The 22,086-nt window shown below is 42.9% G+C and overlaps 1 protein-coding gene and 1 long non-coding RNA gene across 2 annotated transcripts in view; one reads left to right on the top strand and one right to left on the bottom strand.

Annotated features, from left to right (window-relative positions):
* LOC137347010 (transcription cofactor vestigial-like protein 2) overlaps positions 1–15,658 on the bottom strand; it is a 125,783-nt gene extending 110,125 nt beyond the window's left edge. Inside the window, exons 1-2 of the mRNA XM_068011008.1 lie at positions 15,572–15,658; positions 14,959–15,202 (exon numbers count right to left, since the gene is read on the bottom strand). The gene's annotated coding sequence lies outside the window, so the exon portion shown is untranslated. The remainder of the gene's footprint in view (positions 1–14,958; positions 15,203–15,571) is intronic.
* LOC137347011 (uncharacterized) lies at positions 1,815–18,212 on the top strand. The gene is made up of 3 exons (XR_010968846.1): positions 1,815–1,887; positions 2,005–2,132; positions 18,126–18,212. It is a non-coding gene; the product is annotated as an uncharacterized lncRNA (long non-coding RNA).
* Positions 18,213–22,086: the final 3,874 nt, after the last annotated feature.

The raw sequence follows: 22,086 nt of genomic DNA, 5'->3' as shown, positions 1-22,086 counted from the left end.
AGTAGCACCTAAACATAATAAAAAGGATAGTTAGGTTAGTTTGCAATTTAAAGTGAAATGGGAATTCTAGTTGTGTAACTAAGGTGATGGTGCCCTCTAGTGTAAAGAAGCTGTTTTTCTAAACTCATCAGAAAAAGAACCTTGATCAATTTTCATGGGATCCTACATTGTATAAAATGGCTGCCACCTTCGCCAAAGTTATAATGGTTGCATTTCAATATTATTCCTTGTATGTGGATTACATTGAAATTCTTTGAAAATTACAGGCTGTCAAATGAAGCCATAAAATCAAATCATCTTAATGTACCTTTCATTAAGTGATAATCTTGTGATTGTCTTCATTGTGTCACATGAACAATAATTGGTTTTACACATGATCTAAACATTTGCATTCTCATTATACATATAAGATGCACTTCACTGAAAATGCATCAATTTTGGCAGTACAACAGACAAGAATGCTACACATTACCATTTCCAAATTTCACGTCACAAATTTTTCAATTCAGTGCTAAATCCTCACATTCCTTTCCCTAAGGCACTATATTCTTGCCTTCATTGTCCTAGTCATCCATAAACAATGCATCATTCCCAGCAGGTGACTGGCAGCCAAATGCCATTCCATAACTGTGAATAGATGGACCTAGAGACCAGCCTAGGATGCATCTTTCAAATGTTTCTCTATCTCCCTTTAGGGAAAAGCTAGTTTTCACTCTTCACCTTCCCAAAATGGCTGGTTGGACACAGTGAACTACAGTGTAGGGAACCTAAGGATTAAAATTACATTGTGTCACTCAAGCAGATATGGCTCCAATTTACTAAATTGAGCAAAAACTCCATTACTTATTTCCTTTTAAATTACATTTTGTTTGGTGAATTTTGTGTTCATCAAGTTGAGCATGTTAATGTTGGGAAATGGAACGTTTTTCACTTTCGACAGCCCACCATCAAGCAGCCCAAGGTCAAATGCAGCACAGTTGCAAGTAAACTCTTATCTACTCCCCAATAACATGTCTTAGCCTCAACTCAAGAGCCCAACTACTGCAACCATGTTACACTTTACCATTCCCTCCGCCATGCCAAGTGAAATAGCTAAAGCAATGCTAATTAGTACCAAATATGGAGCTTATAAGTTAGTACCATGATCTATTTAGGGAGTTTAAATGCACTAAACGTAATTGACAACAGTGGATAGAGGAAACCAATAAAAATGCAATAGAATTGGATGCTGAAATGGGTCTGATACGAGCCTTTCACCTCTAGGACCTGGATGCAAATCCAGATGGCTGTCTCTCTGTATCTCATGAAAAGGATCCCAAGAACCTATATGTAACAGTGGGACACTATGCAATGGATCAGGATTTCATCACATTATGCACATGGAGAGCTGAAGGACCATGTATATTTGGAGCTGAGAAAGTCAGGAATAAGTAGGCAATATTTCTGGACATTCTTTATTCCAATATATTTTGCACTTTGGAAGTTAGGAAACAATGCTTCACGCAAAGGAATGTAGAAGTATAGAACGCTCACACACAAAAAAAGTAGTTGCTAGCTCAATTAATAATTTTAAATCTGGGATGAATAGATTTTTGCCAATGGTGATAAAGGATATGTCCAAAGTGGGTGGATGGAGGTAGGTTACAAATCAGCCATGATCTCATTGAATGAACAGGCTCCCGGGACTGAATGACCTCCTCCTCTTCCCATGTGCCTACTTTCACTCGCAGCACTACAGTGAGTAAAATAGTTCCCTTTTCATTTTCCACAGCGTCACTACAATATTTGCAAAAAGCCAGCAGCCATTTTTTGAAGTCAACCACAAAGTAATCTTGTACATCCATAATGGGAGAACATTTGGAGGGGCAAAAATTCTTTCTATACATGGTAAGTATTCCAGTTGGCTTACTTGCAACATATTTTGTGAATTTGTAATTTTGCTAACCGCCTCACAGTGCTGGTGGTACAAATGAGCTGACGAAAGGATTTAATCAACTGTTTCAGATTGGAAAATCATGGTGTTGTTGCCACATGCTGGAAGAAAAAGATCCCCTGTTAAAATAAATTTGCGGCAAAAAGAAGAAAATGAAGAAATGAAAACAGATGTGAAATTGAAATGACACCTTCTTTGGGTATTTACCATATTGAATCTATTGCAAAGCTAGAGGCTGTGGTATGGAACTAGTATGAACTGAGAGGCTCTTTAACTGCTATAGACCTAATCTTTGTGCTTTATTGCTTTGTAGAAAATTCTTGACTATTGCATCTTAGTTGATCAACACAAAAGTTTAGCTAACGGGTAGAATGTAAACAAATCCTATTATTGTTGATTGCAACAATACCATAAAGAGAGGACATGGTTGTCTAGAAATTGGGATATAGAACTTCCCAATGTGTTGCAGTACAAAGTTTGTGTAGGTCTAAAGATCCATTATATGTTTCCTGGATGGTTGCAAGCTATTTGATATCCTGGCCATTTAGGCTGTACCTGAAGGCCCCTGAGGCTTGATGTTGTCTGGTGATGGGGGTCTCGACATCTGGAAAAAGCGATGCTGATAACCCCGTGTCACCTCTTCTGTGGGAGGACCACTGAATCTAGTGACAATTAGACACTTAAGTGGACTGCTGTGGGCCTTCCACGGGATTGAACCCTGGCGATGGAAGTCCCGCCCTCTGAGGGATGCCGGACAATCCGAGGCTGGCAGATCTTTAACTGAGCAGGGACACTGCAGAGGCGGTGGCTGCTGTCGGTGGAGCACCCATCCGAGGCCCAGGAGTGGTGCTGGACACAGGCCACAGATAGGTCAGGGCAGGAGGGGTCCTGCGGGCGGGGGTTGCAGGAGAGAGGTGTGTAATGTGGTCTGTAGTAAGAGCAGGGGGGTGGCTTTCAGCGCACCCCACTATTCCCGATGCCAGGTTCCTCGTTTAGCCACTCAGTGCCTTTTAACAAGGCCTCCCTCCCCACCCTCCACCTTACCCCCACCTCCCCCCCCCCACCCCACCCCGGAGCCAGGAAGCAGCCCGTGTGGCGACAGGGCTGCCCTCCGCAAGGCTACTTGCGGTGGCGGTGGGACTGGGCCCTTAATTGGGTATTAACTGCCCAGTTAAGGGCTTCAATTAGTGGTGAGGCGGAAAGGCCGTTCACAGGTCTTCCCGTCCCAAAGTTAATTTGGCAGAGGCAGGAAGGTGGTGGGGACGCCCCGCCACCATCCCACCTGATTATATGCTCCCCTGCCTCCAAACCTGCCATGGGGGAGAGCATAAAACTACCCCCCCAGCCCCTCCCCCATAATTCTTGTTGCTCCTTTCATCTTTGGGAGGCTGTAGGAGCACCCACAGAAACTGGGACATCACAATTGGTTTCAGCATTGGAGCTGGTCCTGGGGTTGGCAGGACAACCATAATGCAATAGGCTATTGACATTTGTCAGCATTGAGAGCGTTTTGATTTCACATCACTCTGGAGGAGAACCTAGGCTCTGGCAAACCTAGGGGTCTGTACGTTCGTATAGGAATTTTTTTCTCTTCGAGGGTCATGAGTCTGTGGAACTCTCTTCCCTGGAGAGCGCTGGAGGCAGGTCACTGAATGTTTTTAAGGCAGAGGTAGACAGATTCTTGACAAACAAGGGCGTCAAAGGGTATCGGGGGTAGGCAGGAAAGTGGAGTTGTGTCCACAAACAGATCAGCCATGATATTATAGAATGGCGGAACAAGCTCGAGGGGCCGAATGGCCTACTCCTGCTCCTAGTTCATATGTTCGTATGTTTGGAAGGTTTTATTCACTGGTGTCTGATAGCAGTGAGGGAAGGCGCAGGCCAATAGTCTGACAACACTGGGTGAGTGAATCCCATGCGTTCTGATAAGGAATCTCTAAACATTGAATTTGGTCTTTTGGTGGGACAACAATTTAACCTGAGTTCCCATTCTTGATCAGTGCTCAGTGACTGCTTCTGGATGGGTGTTTGGATGTTGGGTGAAAATAGGAACATTCTTTGTTTGCACACCCTCATATAAGCTACTCAATAATAACTCACACATGGAAAGCAGTCACTTGGACCAGGTAGTGGAAGGTATAAGCTGTCTCCAGAATCATCATCTTCAGGACAGGGGCAGTAACTTGATCTAATATTTTGAACATTAAAGGGATACTAAATATAGTATAATTAAAAACTTTAAGACCTCATAAAACTATATAAAATGAATTAAAGAATCCTTTTTTTAAAAAAAGAAAAACTGAATGCTCTGAGTTTTTAGGTCAGTCCCAAAAGATGCCAAGTCGTTTATTTTCTGCAATCTAATGAGGTTTCTTATCATCCCACAAGTACAGGACATTAAAAAGGGTGCATTTCACCACCTTAAAATATATTGTGAAACTGACATTTTAAAAAAAGGTCTGACATCAATAAGAGCAGAACCTTTACCCACGGAAACGAAAACTCCTCCAGAACGTGCAATACAAGAATCAAAATGTGGGGGAGATTATTCTTTATGTTATTTAGACATATAAATGCTTAATACTTACAAGAAAATGAAACCGTTTGCATTTAATTTTCAAAATGAAAAGCAAAAGTAAGATTGTTAAATAATCACATTTGTTACCTCTAAAATTGTACAAAGGAAGGCTAAATAGGCCGATCCAACGAAGGTTATGCTATGTATAGGAATAATCTATTCTTAGATTAACAATACTATTGTTTTATCTGTCTTGTTGGTTAACTGAGACGCACTAAGCTACTGCAAGGATTTTCAGATACATAAACATCAATTTTCATATGATCATTATGGAACTGTTACATCTGTGAGGAACAATCGATCTGCTTCATTAAGATCTTCTGCATTAAATGTAATCATTTCCAAGAACTGAGGGACAGCCACCAGACAGTCAGAGATTGGACCTGTCTAAAGCAGTTGTATTAAGGAAAGAGTAACAGAGATGGGAAGTCAGCATCAAGAGCTCCTGACTCATGCACATCAAACAGCAATAATGATGATCGGGGGATCAGGAATTCGTTATGTAGAGAGATTAGGGGATCTGCTCTTTTCACTATAAAAGGGGAGACATTGAGGTGACCTAACTAAAGTGAAGGGAGTTAGAGTTGATTCAGACAAGCTGTTCACCACAGTGAAGAGTTCTAAAGCTAGTAGACCCAAGTTCAAACTAGGACATTAGCAACAATGGAAGAATTTTTCATGTATAAAGGACACTAAACCGATGAAAGACATTACCAGTGAAAGCCACTGAAGCAGAGTATAAATGGGCTCAAGAACCAACGCTATACATTTCTGGTGAGGGAAAGGATTGAGAATTATGATGACAAGGTGGGAAGGTGACGTTCATTTAAAACTCTTATGTTCTAAGTCAGGGCAGACAAAGACAAATTCATATTCCTGAGCTGTACTGATTAAAGCTCCATCACTTTTTTAAAAAAGTTTTTACACTTTAAGTAGTTTCTCACTTCCTGTCACATAATAAAGGAAAACATTTCTCGTGTGAATGTGCCAATTATTATAAAAATAGTTTCCAGGGGAACTCATAATGTACACCAAGGTGATGAGTCAGATTTAGATTTCCATTTTAAAAAGTTTCCCGCACAATATCTTAGCTGAAAAATGATTACAGTAATCAACTGCAAATGATTTATTTTACTAAATCACAACCATTCGCTGCAGAAAGAGAAAAATGGGCCTCTTTAGTTTTAAAATGCATCTGAAAGCAGACATTCTAAAGAGAGAAAGGCAATGATAAGGATCATCATTTGCACAAAAGCCCCAATACCAGCCTAGAGATGGACCCAAACCTGAATATGGTACTTGGCTGGCAACCCAGAGATGAGGAGTTCATATCCCACCACAGCACTGTAGTGGATTATAATCCTAGTCCCTTTTTGGGGCTATCCTGGACCATACTTCTCAGATGCTACCCAGGTTAATAGGGCTGTTAAGAAGGCATATGGTGTGTTAGCTTTTATTAGTAGGGGGATCGAGTTTCGGAGCCACGAGGTCATGCTGCAGCTGTACAAAACTCTGGTGAGACCGCACCTGGAGTATTGCATGCAGTTCTGGTCACCACATTATAGGAAAGATGTGGAAGCTATGGAAAGGGTGCAGAGGAGATTTACTAGGATGTTGCCTGGTATGGAGGGAAGGTCTTACGAGGAAAGGCTGAGGGACTTGAGGTTGTTTTCGTTGGAGAGAAGGAGGAGGAGAGGTGACTTAATAGAGACATATAAGATAATCAGAGGGTTCGATAGGGTGGATAGTGAGCGTCTTTTTCCTCGGATGGTGATGGCAAACATGAGGGGACATAGCTTCAAGTTGAGGGGTGATAGATATAGGACAGATGTGAGAGGTAGTTTCTTTACTCAGAGTAGTAAGGGCGTGGAACACCCTGCCTGCAGCAGTAGTAGATTCACCAACTTTAAGGGCATTTAAGTGGTCATTGGATAGACATATGGATGAAAATGGAATAGTGTAGGTCAGATGGTTTCACAGGTCGGCTCAACATCGAGGGCCGAAGGGCCTGTACTGCGCTGTAATGTTCTAATTCTAATTCTAATGATCACTCTCAATTTAGGAGGGAGTAAGATAGATCCAAAAGACATTTAAATGGGTTGAAGGACTGATCTAACTTTCCTCAAAGGAAAGGTACCAGCTGAGAATATTACTGTCCTCCAAATGGCCTTTTTAACAAGTTTCAGCCAGATTATGAAAACCTGGGCTGGAATTTTATGTTGGCTGAGAGGCCCCACCCACCAGCCAAAAAGTCAGGGGTGAGCAGATCTCAGAACCGGGAACTCATAATGTACATCAAGGTGATGAGTCAGATTTAGATTTCCAGGATTTTAAGCTCCCCAAGCCCTATATTGGACTTGGGCGGGACTTCCACCTCCTTGAGGCAGGGAATGGCACCCCTCGCCTCCCACTCAATTTTTTGCGCTCCCCCCTCTAGCCACCAGCCCACTCCTGTGTGGGTAGGGGTGGGGCATAAAATTCCGGGCCTGTATGTTATAAGGGTCTGGGTATCTCTCCTCAGTAATGTACCTCCCCACCAACGCGTGCACAGAAATGGGTTAACAATACAGAAGACAATGTGAGACAATATAATTTCTAACTTATATAAAAGTTTATTAAATAACCGAGCCTGCAATTCACATTTGGTGAGACAGTCAATCACAACGTTAATAGTTCTAGGAAAAGATAGAAAGTGCAATCTTGCTTCCAGTAGAGAATCCAATTTTTAAATCTAAGTATTGTTACAGTAAAATGTTTAAGTGAGATATCCATCAATTATTAGAGTAACATTCACCTTAAATCCCCAAGTAGAAGACTACAGAGCTAGTGAGAGACCTCGGTCCCAGTTAAAGGGGAGAACTATCATTGCCTCATTCCAATAGTGGTACTTTTATCATGAGAGATCTTGGAGTGAGTCCAATGAATCTAAAAATCTAATGTGTGTTTCCAATATTTATATTGTTTTTCAAGTTGCATAACGAATTGTTTATGTATGGGGGTGTTACTTCAACTGTAAGTAACTTTGTACCCCTTTATTTCCTAAATAAGGCCATATAACTGTTAATTTCTAGGTAAGGTCCGGGCCTCTTTGATTTCTAAGAATGCCAAGCTGTGAGCTTTGTGGTAGTTTTTCATTAGTCATTTAACTGTATTCCAAGATCATAATTCAGTTTTTGGGTTTGCTCTGCTTTGTCAAAAATTCAGTTGACTTTGGTTTATGGCTATCAGCATAAAACCGTCTGGTTAACTATTACACTGTGATAGCTTTTGTGACTGTTTGCAAAACTATGTTATCAATGTTTTATCATGTGGTGAGGTTTGTGACATTAGGGAGCGAATCCTGCTCATCATAAGCTGCCTTTACGGTTCTAAGAAGGAATCATAGAAGGTTTACAGCACAGAAAGATGCCACTAGGCTCATCATGTCTGTGCCAGCTGAGAAAAGAGCCACCCAGCCTAATCTCACTTTCCAGCATTTGGTCCGTAGCCCTGCAGGTTACTTTACTTCAGGTGCACATTCAGGCATTTTTAAACGAAATGAGGTTTTCAGCTTCTGCCACCCTTTCAGGCAGTGAGTTCCAAACCCCCACCACCATTTATTTAATTTAGAGATACAGCACTGAAACAGGCCCTTCGGCCCACCGGGTCTGTGCCGACCACCCAGTTATTCTAACCCTACAGTAATCCCATATTCCCTATCACCTCCCTACACTAGGGGCAATTTACAACAGCCAATTTACCTATCACCTGCAAGTCTTTGGATGTGGGAGGAAACCGGAGCACCCGGCGAAAACCCACGCAGACACAGGGAGAACTTGCAAACTCCACACAGGCAGTACCCAGAATTGAACCCAGGTCCCTGGAGCTGTGAGGCTGCGGTGCTAACCACTGCGCCACTGTACCGCCATCTGGGTGAAAAAGTTTTTCCTCATCTCCCCTGTAAGCCTTCTACAAATTATTTTAAATCTATGCTCCCTCGTCACTGGCCCCTCTCCTAAGGTAATTGGCCCTTTCCATCCACTCTATCCAGGCCCCTCACAATTTTGTACATCTCTATCAAATCTCCCCTCAGCCTCCTCTGTTCCAAGGAGAACAACTCCAGCCTATCCAATCTTTCCTCATAGCTGCAATTTTCCAGTCCTGGCAACATCCAGAAATGCACACAGTAGTCAAGTTGTGGCCTCACTAATGTTTTATATAGTTCCAGTATAACCTCCCTACTCTATATTCAATGCCTCGGCTAATAAAGTAAAGGATCTCATATGCCTTCTTAACCACCTTATCGACCTGTCCTGCTACCTTCAGGGATCTGTGGCAATACACTCCAATGTCACTCACTTCCCCTACACCTCTCAGTATTCTCCCATTTATTTTGTATTCCTTTGCCTTGTTTGACCTCCCCAAATGCATCACCTCACATTTCTTCGGGTTAAATTCCATTTGCCACTTTTCTGCCCACCTGGCCAGTCCATTGATATTTTCCTGCAGTCTACAGCTATCCTCCTCGCTATCAACCACGTGGTCAATTCTTGTGTTATCTGCAAACTTTTTGATAATTTCCCCTACATTTATGTCCAAATTGTTAATATATACTACAAAAAGCAGGGGACCTAGTACTGAGCCCTACGGAACTTCACTGGAAACAAAACACCTGTCAACAATTACCCTTTGTTTCCTACCACTGAACCAATTTTGTATCCAGCTTGCTACAGTCCCCTGGATCCCATGGTCTTTTTTTTTAATGAGCCTGCCATGTGAGACCTTGTCAAAAGCCTTGCTAAAATCCACTATAAATGCACTACCCTCATCAATCCTCCTTGCTAATTCCTCAAAAAATTCAATCAAGTCAGTCAGACACAACATTCCCTTAGCAAATCCATGCTGACTATGAGGCAAGCTTTTTCACTGAGCCTTTTAGTATTACATACTAAACTTTTTTTTTAACCTTTTAGGAAGATGAACCCTTTACATTTTTTTTTAAATCCCTCATTCAGAGGAAAATAATATTTAACCTTATAATCTCTCATTATGGCCAGATTCCTTCACAGCATGGGAAAGGTAGCCAAACCATGGCTTACAAGGGAAATTAGAGATAGCATTAGATCCAAGGAAGAGGCATATAAATTTGCCAGAAAAAACAACAGATCTGAGGATTGGGAGCAGTTTAGAATTCAGCAAAGGAGGACCAAGGGATTGATTAAGAAGGGGAAAATAGAGTACGAGAGAAAGCTTGCAGGGAACATAAAAACTGACTGTAAAAGTTTCTATAGGTATGTGAAGAGAAAAAGATTGGTGAAGACAAATGTAGGTCCCTTACAGTCAGAAACAGGGGAATTTATTATGGGGAACAAAGAAATGGCTGACCAACTAAATGCATACTTTGCTTCTGTCTTCACAAAGGGGGACACAAATATCATACCAGAAATGTTGGGGAATACAGGGCTTAGTGAGAGAGAGGAACTGAAAGAAATCAGTATTAATAGAGAAATGGTGTTGGGGAAATTGATGGGATTGAAGGCCGATAAATCCCCAGGGCCTGATGGTATGCATCCCAGCGTACTTAAGGAAGTGGCCCTAGAAATAGTGGATGCATTGGTGGTCATCTTCCAAGATTCTATAGACTCTGGAACAGTTCCTACAGATTGAAGGGTAGCTAATGCAACCCCACTATTTAAAAAGGGAGGTAGAGAGAAAACAGGGATTATAGACCAGTCAGCCTGACGTCGGTAGTGGGGAAAATTCTAGAGTCCATTATCAAAGATTTTATAGCAGAGCACTTGGAGAACAGTGGTAGAATCGGGCAGAGTCAGCATGGATTTATGAAAGGGAAATCATGCTTGACAAATCTACTAGAATTCTTCGAGGATGTGACTAGTAGAGTTGATGAGGGGGAGCCAGTGGATGTGGTTTATTTGGACTTTCAGAAGGCTTTCGACAAAGTCCCACATAAGAGATTAGCGTGTAAAATTAAAGCGCATGGGATTGGGGGTAGAGTATTGCGATGGATAGAAAATTGGCTGGCAGACAGGAAACAAAGAGTAGGAATAAACGGATCTTTTTCCAAATGGCAGGCAGTGCCTAGTGGGGTACCGCAGGGATCGGTGCTAGGACCCCAGCTATTCACAATATATATTCATGATTTAGATGAGGGAACTAAATGTAATATCTCCAAATTTGCAGATGACACAAAACTGGGTGGGAGGGTGAGTTGTGAGGAGGATGCAGAGAGGCTTCAAGGGTGATTTGGACAAGTTCAGTGAGTGGGCAAATGCATGGCAGATGCAGTATAATGTGGATAAATGTGAGGTTATCCACTTTGGTAGCAAAAAACAGAAAGGCAGATTATTATCTAAATGGCTATAAACTGAGAGAGGGGAATATGCAACGAGACCTGGGTGTTCTTGTACACCAGTCACTGAAAGTAAGCATGCAGGTGCAACAGGCGGTAAAATAGGCAAATGGTATGTTGGCCTTCATAGCGAGAGGATTCAAGTACAGGAGCAAGGATTCTTGCTGCAATTATACACGACCTTGGTGAGACCACACCTGGAATATTGTGTGCAGTTTTGGTCTCCTTATCTGAGGAAGGATGTTCTTGCTATAGAAGGAGTGCAGCGAAGGTTTACCAGACTGATTCCTGGGATGGCGGGACTGACATATGAGGAGAGATTGAGTCGGTTAGGATTATATTCGCTGGAGTTCAGAAGAGTGAGGGGGGGATCTCATAGAAAGCTATAAGATTCTAACAGGACTTGACAGGGTAGATGCAGGAAGGATGTTCCCGATGATGGGGGAGTCCAGAACCAGGGGTCATAGTCTAAGGATACAGGGTAAACCTTTCAGGACTGAGATGTGGAGAAATTTCTTCACCCAGAGAGTGGTGAGCCTGTGGAATTCACTACCACAGAAAGCAGTTGAGGCCAAAACATTGTATGTTTTCAAGAAGGAGTTAGATATAGCTCTTGGGGCAAAAGGGATCAAAGGATGTGGGGGGAAAGCGGGAATAGGTTACTGAGTTGGATGGTCAGCCATGATCATAATGAATGGTGGAGCAGGCTCGAAGGGCCGAATGGCCTACTCCTGCTCCTATTTTCTATATTTCTATGAAAGCAAATTTAATATATCTGGTAATTTGTGGATTAGTAGCAGAAAACTAAGCAGGAAAGTTTTGAATTATTGTGAAGACCCATTTAGTTCACTGATATCCTTCAGGGAGTTGACCACCCTAATCAGTCTGGCCTATATGTGATTCCAGTCCTCCCCCATATGGTTCACTCTTTATGCTCTCTGAAGTGGCCCTGCAAGTCTCTTATTTATAAACAATTGCTACAAAGTTCCCACCAGCAGGATAGACCCACCAGAAGGGGGGCAAAGTGAGAGAAATTTGGATGATCTTGTCTTCACCAACTTACCTGTTGCATTAGTAGAACTGACCACTGTGCAGTCCTTGTGAAGACAGAGACTTTTCTCCACTATGAGGACACTGTTCACCATGTCGTGTGGTACTACTACTGTGCCAAGTGGGACAGACTCAGGATGGATCTAGCAGATCAAATCTGGACATCCAAGAGGCACTATGTGCCATCAGCAGCAGAATTATATAAAATCAAGCCAGGCGACCAACCCTGGACAATGCAGAATGTAGGTGGAGCACTTTAGTATTAAATTATTAAACTTAGAGAAGCTACTAGATCTGCATACTAAATATCAAATGCAACTAGCTATAAACAGAGCTAAGTGGCCGCACTATGAATGGCTAACAGGAACACTCTGTAGCCCCATCACATCCAGTTGAGAATGGTGGTGCATTGTCACAAGGACTGCAGTGGTTCAAGGAGAAGGCCCATTTCCAGTTTCTCAGGGTAATTAGGGATGGGCAATAAATGTTCTCACATACGTCCGGAGAACAAATAACATGAAGTGATTTCAAGGCAACAATCTCATTTCTAGATTTAGATTATGGTTTCTGGTAGTCAACTAGATGACTGGTTTTTATTCTCCCTCATCTATTCTGAATTTAAATATCTAAGTTTCCATCATATCTAATCAAACATTTCACATTCTGTACTATATTTAAACATGTTAAATTTCAAGAATTGGATCATTATTTTGAATTTTATGCCTAGTTAGTCATCTTTAAAAGAGAATATGTACAAGCTTTGCCTAAATATGATTTAAACATGGCTATTATAATAAGCTTCTATTATAAAAACCAAAATTAAGTTGATCTGTGAATCTATTGCAAGCACAGGGAATAGCTTTGAAGTTGTAATTTATTAAAAAAAGGTGCATAAGTGAATTTGCGAATGCAAGCGAGAGGGCAAGAAAGCATGGGTGATCAATGCAAGGAGGTGTGAGAAACTGTGAGTGACATGAGCGAAGAGATCAGAGAGATTGTAAAAGAGTGACACATTAATAGTAAGAGTAAATAATTGCATTTAACTTAATTAGAGTATGCAGGAAGGGTGAAAACAGCAGACACGTCAGAAAAACCTGCGTGGCACAATTTATATCATGTTTACAGAGCTGAGCACATTTTAACAGGTTGGTTTATTACAGTAACCTACACAATGGAAAGAAACCATATTTTAGTTTAGTTTTTAGTTTTAGAGATACAGCACTGAAACAGGCCCTTCGGCCCACTGAGTCTGTGCCGACCATCAACCACCCATTTATACTAATCCCGGTGGCAGGACTATATCTCCAACACAGAAGTCCTTGAAGCGGCCAACACCCCCAGCTTATACACACTACTGAGTCAGCAGCGCTTGAGATGGCTTGGCCATGTGAGCCGCATGGAAGATGGCAGGATCCCCAAAGACACATTGTACAGCGAGCTCGCCACTGGTATCAGACCCACTGGCCGTCCATGTCTCCGCTATAAAGACGTCTGCAAACGCGACATGAAATCGTGTGACATTGATCACAAGTCGTGGGAGTCAGTTGCCAGCATTCGCCAGAGCTGGCGGGCAGCCATACAGACAGGGCTAAATTGTGGCGAGTCGAAGAGACTTAGTAGTTGGCAGGAAAAAAGACAGAGGCGCAAGGGGAGAGCCAACTGTGCAACAGCCCCGACAAACAAATTTCTCTGCAGCACCTGTGGAAGAGCCTGTCACTCCAGAATTGGCCTTTATAGCCACTCCAGGCGCTGCTTCACAAACCACTGACCACCTCCAGGCGCGTATCCATTGTCTCCCGAGATAAGGAGGCCCAAAAGAAGACTAATCCCATATTCCTACCACATCCCCTCCTGTCCCTATATTTCCCTACCACCTACCTATACTAGGGGCAATTTATAATGGCCAATTTACCTACCAACCTACAAGTCTTTTGGCTTGTGGGAGGAAACCGGAGCACCCGGAGAAAACCCACGCAGACACATATTCTATAACTTTCCATTATGTTTACACTAAATATTGGGGAAATATGTTAATTGAAAGTATGTTTTGAATGCAAATTATATGCTTTTGTGGCTTGTAGACCAGTTCCAGCTTCATTACCAGCATTTTTGTGCCACCTGTTCCCAATTAAGACATTAGCGTCATGAAACACGGAAATTATTTAATGGAAATCACGGTCCAGTATAATAGAACGAGCATTTTTGCTTCTGCATTCACCACAGCCTATACAATGGCTAAGCACAGATTATGACTGAAGTTGCCCCAGCAACAGATGCAATAGCACAAATGATACTTATGATATTTTCTAACCCAGCAACAGGGAAGAACAAAAGACATAGAAATAAAGGCAGATTTATTTGTAGCTTTCATTATGAGCATACCATATTATGGTGCCAACACTGTCTACAAACCTCAGCATCTACTCATACTATTGTTTTTCAGCTCATTTCAAAGACAAAAGAGCTAAGAAGTCATGGTAAAAAAAAGATTTAAGTGGACAGGAAAATAATTAGGTGCTTCATTAAGTAGGATATCTAAAATTTGTTTAAAGAAGATCCACCATCAGTTCGTGGTTTATAAATCAGTTACAAAGAACTACAATTACTTTTAATCTTTTTTTCTCTAATTCCTTTGATATTATCAATAATTGCTATTTAAATTCCAGCTACCAAGGATAACATGAATTGGAGTAGCTGTTATGCGGAGGGTTTGAAATAGCTGCATTGATATCAGTCAAGATAGATTCTTTTGTTTAGTTATGACATGTATCTATCATGGATTACTATGGTAGTAAAAGCACATGTTGTAGCAATTTGTATATTTTTCACATAAACTATGATTTTTTTAAAAAGCCAGTGGAGTCAGAGTGCAACTATTACAAGATAAATAATGATGAGGAAAAACTATTGTAGCTGACCTTCCCAATCACTTTGTGTGAAGAACTTCCTGACATCACTCTTAAATTTCCCTTCACGACTTGAACTTGTCTTCCTCTCAAGATTTAGCTTTCAGGATCTAATTATTACATTGCTTACTATCATATATACCTCTCTAAGTTGACTCCTCAGCCTTCTGCTTTCAAGTTTCTCCAGTCTTTCCTCATGCCTCCTTGGATACTGGGGATCAGCCTTGTTAATCCTCTCTGAACAGTCTTCTGACCTAAATGTCTCCCTTGTGACTCAGTGGCCAGAACCGATCCCATGTCCAGGTATACTCTGACTGGAGCACGATCCATTTTCAGCTTCCCTTCCTTTAGCTTGTACAATACGGTTTTGGCAGAATTGATTGTTGCTGCACAGCAATTGAACACAGTGAATATCAAGTCTACCAAAACATCTAGATCTCTCAACTTTGTTAGCCGTTTCAACGCTATTTAGGTGACCCAAATGTAGTAGTTTATATTTGTTAATGTTAAAATTCATCTGCCTTTGTCCACTTAAATATTTTGTAGTTCCTGAACTGTCTTTTCAGCATTAACTGTATTGAGTTTTTGAATCCCAGCCATTAATGTAAATTAGAAAAAATAGGGAGCTCAGCATCGATCCCTTGCATAACCCACTCATTATCCCCAATCTGACATAATGCCCCCACCCTGACTTAGCTCATCTATCAAGCACATCTTGCTTTTTATCCTATTTCTTATCTTTTCCCAGATTTTACCTGGAATCTCTACCAAAAAGAATAGGTTGGATTTTAAGAGCCTGCCGCCAATCTCGGCACGCCAAAGAGCTGCCACACTCTTCCACGCGGCGGTTCATTTAAATGGCCGAGGCTGGCCAAGGTGGCCCGGCGCCCGGCCCCCGTCCCCACCCAATCATGTGGAGGGGATGGGCTGTCTGTCTCCAGCAATGGCGCCATCTGCCTGTGTGCAGGTGCTAGTGCTGTTTTTAAAGGGCAGCCAGCTCTGCTCGCACATTTAAACTTTTTAGATTTTTAGATTTAGAGATACAGCACTGAACAGGCCCTTCGGCCCACCGAGTCTATGCCGACCATTAACCACCCATTTATACTAATCCTACACTAATCCCATATTCCTACCACATCCTCACCTGTTCCTATATTCCCTTACCACCTACCTATACTAGGGGCAATTTATAATGGCCAATTTACCTATCAACCTGCAAGTCTTTGGCATCTGGGAGGAAACCGGAGCACCTGGAGGAAACCCACGCAGACACAGGGACAACTTGCAAACTCCACACAGGCAGTACCCAGAATTGAACCCGGGTCGCTGGAGCTGTGAGGCTGCGGTGCTAACCACCGTGCCACTGTGCCGCCCATTTAAAGCAGTAACCCCCAAAATTAAATATATAAATTTCTAATGTCCCTTACACACCCACCTCCATAATGATTACATTAACTATTTGCCCTTACCACCAAAACACTTACTTTACACATCTGACTTTCCCCCTCCCAAACTGCACAAAGTTTAAAGTTCAACCCTTCCCACCTTCCCCTATTTGACCCCGTTCCCCCCACCATGCACTGAAAATCTTACCTCCTCCCCCCTCCCCAGCATTGTGGCGCTGCGTTTCCCCAGACGGGGAGTGCCAGCCACCGTGCCGAAGATCATGGTGGGCGCTCAAGATCACAGGTAAGTGTATGTTAATTCATTCATTTTATTGATTTGAATATTTTAATTGAGGTCCCGCTGCCCAGAGGTGGGGAGTCGGGTGGGGGGGGTGCCATCACAGAGCCTGACTGCTGCCAGGAGGATCGGACTGGGCCCTCCCGGCATCGCAGTCCGTGGCAGGCCTCATCCAAACCCATCTTCAGGACTCCCTTGCCACGGAACCCGAAGCCAGGGGGACAACAAGATCAAGCCCAATGTGTTCAATTTTTCAATTACTTTTGAATATAGTCCTTTCTCTCACTGAGAATATGTGCTTTATCTTCGCCATTCTAAGGCCGGAATTTCACACCACCCCAGCGAGCCGGATGGTGGTGGGAGGGTGACGTAAAATGGAGTGGGAGGCTCTGGGAGGCCTTCCCAACCTGCTCCTGCCTCCACCCCACTTTACATGGGCTGGTGGGGTTGGGTGGAGGGGGGGTGGCTAGAAACAGGCCGCCCGCCCTGGCCAATCAAGGCCCTTAAGTGGCCACTTAACAGCCACGGAAGGGCCTTCGCCCACCTCCACGGGAATTTTACCCGATTGAGGGCCACCCCTGCTTCCCCAACCACCCCCAGGACCCGAGACGTCCCCTTCTTTCCACACGACCACCCTTGCCTCGCCGGGACGTGACCATTCACACCGGCGAGGCAAACCAAACTTACCTGTAGTCCTGGCTCCATGTCCTCAGCTGGGCTGCAGTCCTAGCAGTGGCCACCGCTCCCGGTGCGCTGCTGGGATTAAGAGCTGCCGGCCCGATGATTGACCGGCAGCTTAATGATTCGAGCCATCCTCCCTCAAGCGGGTGGAAGTCCCACCTTAGAACAATTAAAGCCCAGGGACCTGTAAAATGAGGATCGAATCCCTGGGCTGGGCAGAAACGGGTTCTTCACCAACTTTTACATCGGTGGCCAGCTCCCATCCGTCCAACGTAAAATCCAGTCCTAAGTCATTTTATGCCTCACTGTTTTTAGCTCTTCCAGCTTGTCAATTATCATTACCAGTGCCACTCTGTACCAACTACCAGGAAGCATCTAAGAGCCGGTCAGAAATTACTCTATATTTTGTTCTCCACAAGGAGAGACATCTGATCTCCTGATCAGCACTTCCAAGCAAAGGCACCTGAGATTAGCAACTCAGTGCATTGACAAACTATCAGCAGAAACAGAAACCTCACCACCCTAAAACCATCAATTATTGGAACTTTGGGAGCTCCCTGGAGGACTGTTCCTCTTGTGTGGATGGTGGCCTGTCAGACCACTAGGACTGCTGTGAACCTGAATTTACACTATGTGTTCCTATGCGACTCTGACACCCATCCTTCTCTTGACATCACAATCGTTATACTGAGTGACACACACAATCTTCACCTCCAAATATATCAGTCTCAGATGGAACAATATCACTATTAATTGTTTACAGAGGGTTCTAGTGTAGTAAAAGCACAGTGATATAGAAGAGTTAATTTACATAGTATAATGGTATAACAAACTCATTCAATGCTTACTGAAACAATGGTAGTGCATTTTTGTGTTCATGATGATCATGGTACAATTAATCAGGATCAGTTATTACAACTGTTCTTTTTTCCCCCCTCCATTTAGGTGTAACTCTTAAAATACTACACCAGACCCTATAACATATTGCAAAGGAAAACAGATGGGCGGTACTGGAACCCTATGGATTGAACACATGAAAGATGAAAGACTTGCTCCATTGTTCATACAGTATTCACTTTTCTTTCTACATCATGAAAAGAAAGTATTACAATATTCCTCTAGAATATCAACATTCTGTCTTATCACTTCCAAGTAGCATGACTGCTCCTTCAAGATGCTCAAAAGCTTATTTTACCATATTTTTGTTTTTGTTTACTGAAATCTATTACATAGAAACATAGAAAGGGCACAGAAGGAGGTCCATTCAGCCCATTGTGTCTGCATCAAATGAGAAAGAGCAATCCAGCCTAATCCCATTTTCCAGTTCTTGATCTATAGCCTTGCAGGCTATGACATTTCAAGGGAATATCCAACTATTTTTTTAAATGTGATGAGTGTTTCTGCCTATACCACCCTTTCAGGCAGTAAGTTCCAGACTCCTACCAGCCTCTGCATGAAAAAATTACTCCACAACTCCCCTCTAATTCGTCTATCAATTACATTAAATCTATGCCCCTTGATTATTGACCTCTCTGCTAAGGGAAATAGGTGCTCCCTGTTCACTCTAGCTGATCCCCTCATAATTTTATACACCTCAATTAAATCTCCCCTCAGCTTCCTCTGTTTCAAAGAAAACAACCCCAGTCTTTCCAATCTTTCTACATAGCTAAAATTCTCCAGTCCTGGCTAAAGGCCTGCTACCTGACCCGAACCTGACGGGATATGACGACATGTGTCGGGTTCGGGTTGGGTCGGATCACACGTCCGGGTCCGGCATTCGGGCTCGGGTTGGGTTGGGCCGGATCGGACACGCTCCATCACCACCTCAGGTAAGTGACTCTAATGTTAATTTCCTTTTTGGACTTTAAAGGTGGTTTTGTTACAGTTATTTTAAGCTTGTGCAGGTAAGGAACAAAGTGAAAAATGAAAGGTAGGTTAACTGATGGTCGGGTCGGGCATGGCAAAAAATGGAAGGACTCGGGCCGGGTCGGGCTTGGGATCAGATGGGGTTCTGTCGGGCTCGGGTCGGGTCTCATTTGCAGACCCGAGCAGGCCTTTAGTCCTGGCAACATCCTTGTAAACATCCCTCTTGCAATGTGGTGACCAGAACAGTACGCAGCTCTAGCTGTGGCCGACCTAGTATTTTATACAGTTCCAGCATTACCTCCCTGTTCTGATATTCTGTGCCTCGGTTAATAAAAGAAAGTATCATGTATGCCTTCTTAACCACCTTATCTACCTGTCCTGCTAACTTCAGCGATCTGTGGACATTAAGTCCAAGACCCCTCCGTTCCTCTACACTTTTTAGATCCTATCATTTATTGTGTATTCCCTTGCCTTTTTTGACCTCCCCAAATGCATTACCTCACACTTCTGCGGACTGAATTTAATTTGCCACTTTTCTACCCACCCAACCAATCCATTGATATCTTCTTGCAGTCTATAGCTTTGTTTCACACTCGCAACCCATAACCAGTTTTTGTATCATCTGCAAATTTCTTAATCATGCTCCCTACATCTAAGTCTAAATCATTGATGTATACCATGAAATGCAAAGGCCCTATTACTGAACCCTGCAGAACCCCACTGGGAACAGCCTTCCAGTCGCAAAAACCATTACTGTTTGTTTCCTGCCTCTGAGTCAATTTTGGATCTAATTTGCCACTTTGCCTTTGGATCCCATAGGCTCTTTATTGACCAGTCTGCTGTGTGGGACCTTGTCAAAAGCCTTGCTAAAATCCATGTAGACATATCAAATGTGCTACCCTCATTGACCCTCCTTGTTACCTCCTCAAGAAATTCAGTCAAGTTAGTCTGACACGATCTTTACAACAAATCCATGCTGACTGTCCTTGATTAATCTGTGCCTTTCTAAATGACAATTTAGAATGTCCCTCAGAATTTTTTCCAATTATTTTCCCACTACTGAGGTTAGGCTAACTGGCTTGTAATGACTTGTTCTATCTCTTCCTCCCTTTTTAAATAACGATACAACAGCAGCCTTCCAGTCCTCCAACACCACGCCTATAGCCAGAGGGCATTGGAAAATGATAATCAGAGCCTTGTTATATCCTCTTTACTTTTCTCAACAGCCTGGGATACATTTCATTGGGCCTGGTGATTTATCCACTTTCAAAGATGCTAAACTCCTTAATATTTCTTCTCTCACTATGTTTATCCCATCAAATATTTCACATTCTTCCTCCTCAATTACAATGTCTACGTCATTCCGTTCTTTTGTGAAGACAGATGCAAAGTATTCTTTAAGAACTATGTCCATGTCTTCTGCTTCCACACACAGGTTACCTTTTTGGTCTCCAATCGGCCCTATTCTTTGCTTAGTTACCTTCTTGCTCTTTATTTATAAAGCACCTTTGGATTTTCCTTGATTTTACTAGACAATATTTTTTCATGCCCCCTCTTTTCTTTCCTAATTTCTTTCATAATTTCAACCCTGCACTTTCTATACTCCTTTAGCTTTCTGGAATATTGAGATCTTCATATCTGACATAAACTTCCCTTTTTTGCCTTATCCTACGTTGCATGCTCTTTGACATCGCGGTGGGGTATGGATTTGGGAGTCCCACCCTTTTTCTCTGTGGGAACATATTTGTTCTGATCTCTCTTTAGCTCCTCCTTCAATGCCTCCTACTGCTCTGACACTAACTTACCTCCAAGTAGCTGCTTCCAGTTCACTTTTGCCAAATCACATTTTAGCTTAGCAAAATTCACATTTCCCCAATTTAGAACTTTTCCTCTTGGTCTATCTTTGTCCTTTTCCATTACTATGCTAAATCTAACTGAATTATGATCATTACCAGCGAAATACTCTCCCACTGATACCTGTGACGGAAATCACATCTGCCAAATGGAAACATATTAATTTCGTCATGTAGGACACTACTTGAAACGTTTTGCTGGACATTTCAAAGAACTTGTTTTAAAAAAAAGAGCTGAGCGGCTGAAAACATGGTTGCATATTTGCATTCTGAGAGATAGTTGAATAGAGAGACAAAGGGAGTGCTCACTAATTCATTTAACAAGATTGGTCTGGACAATAGTGATAATCAACATCCTTTGTCTGTGTAGGAGCCAGAATTCCCCCCCCCCCTTCCCCCCCCCCCCCCCCCCCCCCCCACTCCCACTGAATGTGTCTGGAAAGCTTTGCAATCAACAGCCCTCCCAGAAGCTGCTGTTTCAAACAAAGAGAGGGTCACATGACCTACCTGCTAGCCAGACTGGGGCTTTTTGAATTGTGCCTCACAGAAAGGAACAGACTGCAATTTTCTCTCTCCAGCAAAGTCCCAGGAAAACCATGATGGCAGCTTCTACACTTCAAAGCTACAGATAAAGCCTCTCCTTGGCCTTCTGGTACCAGAGAAGCAAGCTTGAAATTTTGTACTGAGGCCCAGTGAGGACTCCAAGACCTTAACTTCAATTAAGGACATCATTATCAAGGATATTACCACCCAGTAACTGAATTCCATTTATTACGAACTCTACTTCAACCCACCCCTAATTCTTTCTTCCCTTCTGTATTTATTTGCGTGTGCCTTTTGTATGCATGTGAGCGTGGTTGTGTCACAAATTTTAGTAATTTTAACCGGGTTAGAGTGATAAAGCCAATAAACTTACATTTTTCTTTGTTTAAACCTAAGAAAACCTGTCTGATTAATTATATTTGCAATGTGCAGGGACTGCCCAGTAAAACCAGGCGGCCTCCCTGTAAGCTGGTGTGGTGGGAGGCCCTCCTGTTTGGGCACTGTGTAGTCCATGGAGTGCCCCCAGGGGCAAAGCCTGCCCCTGTGCCACCAACCATCCCCCTGCCCTCAACTACCACCCTACCCCCCCTCACTGGGGCCAGAGGGCCTGCCTCCACTTACCAACAGTTCGGAGCTCCATAGCT

Source organism: Heterodontus francisci, chromosome 31 (assembly GCF_036365525.1).
Source record: "Heterodontus francisci isolate sHetFra1 chromosome 31, sHetFra1.hap1, whole genome shotgun sequence".
Taxonomy (NCBI): Eukaryota; Metazoa; Chordata; class Chondrichthyes; order Heterodontiformes; family Heterodontidae; genus Heterodontus; species Heterodontus francisci.
Note: the sequence above shows the minus strand (reverse complement) of the source record. Positions and strands in the feature narration are given on the sequence as shown.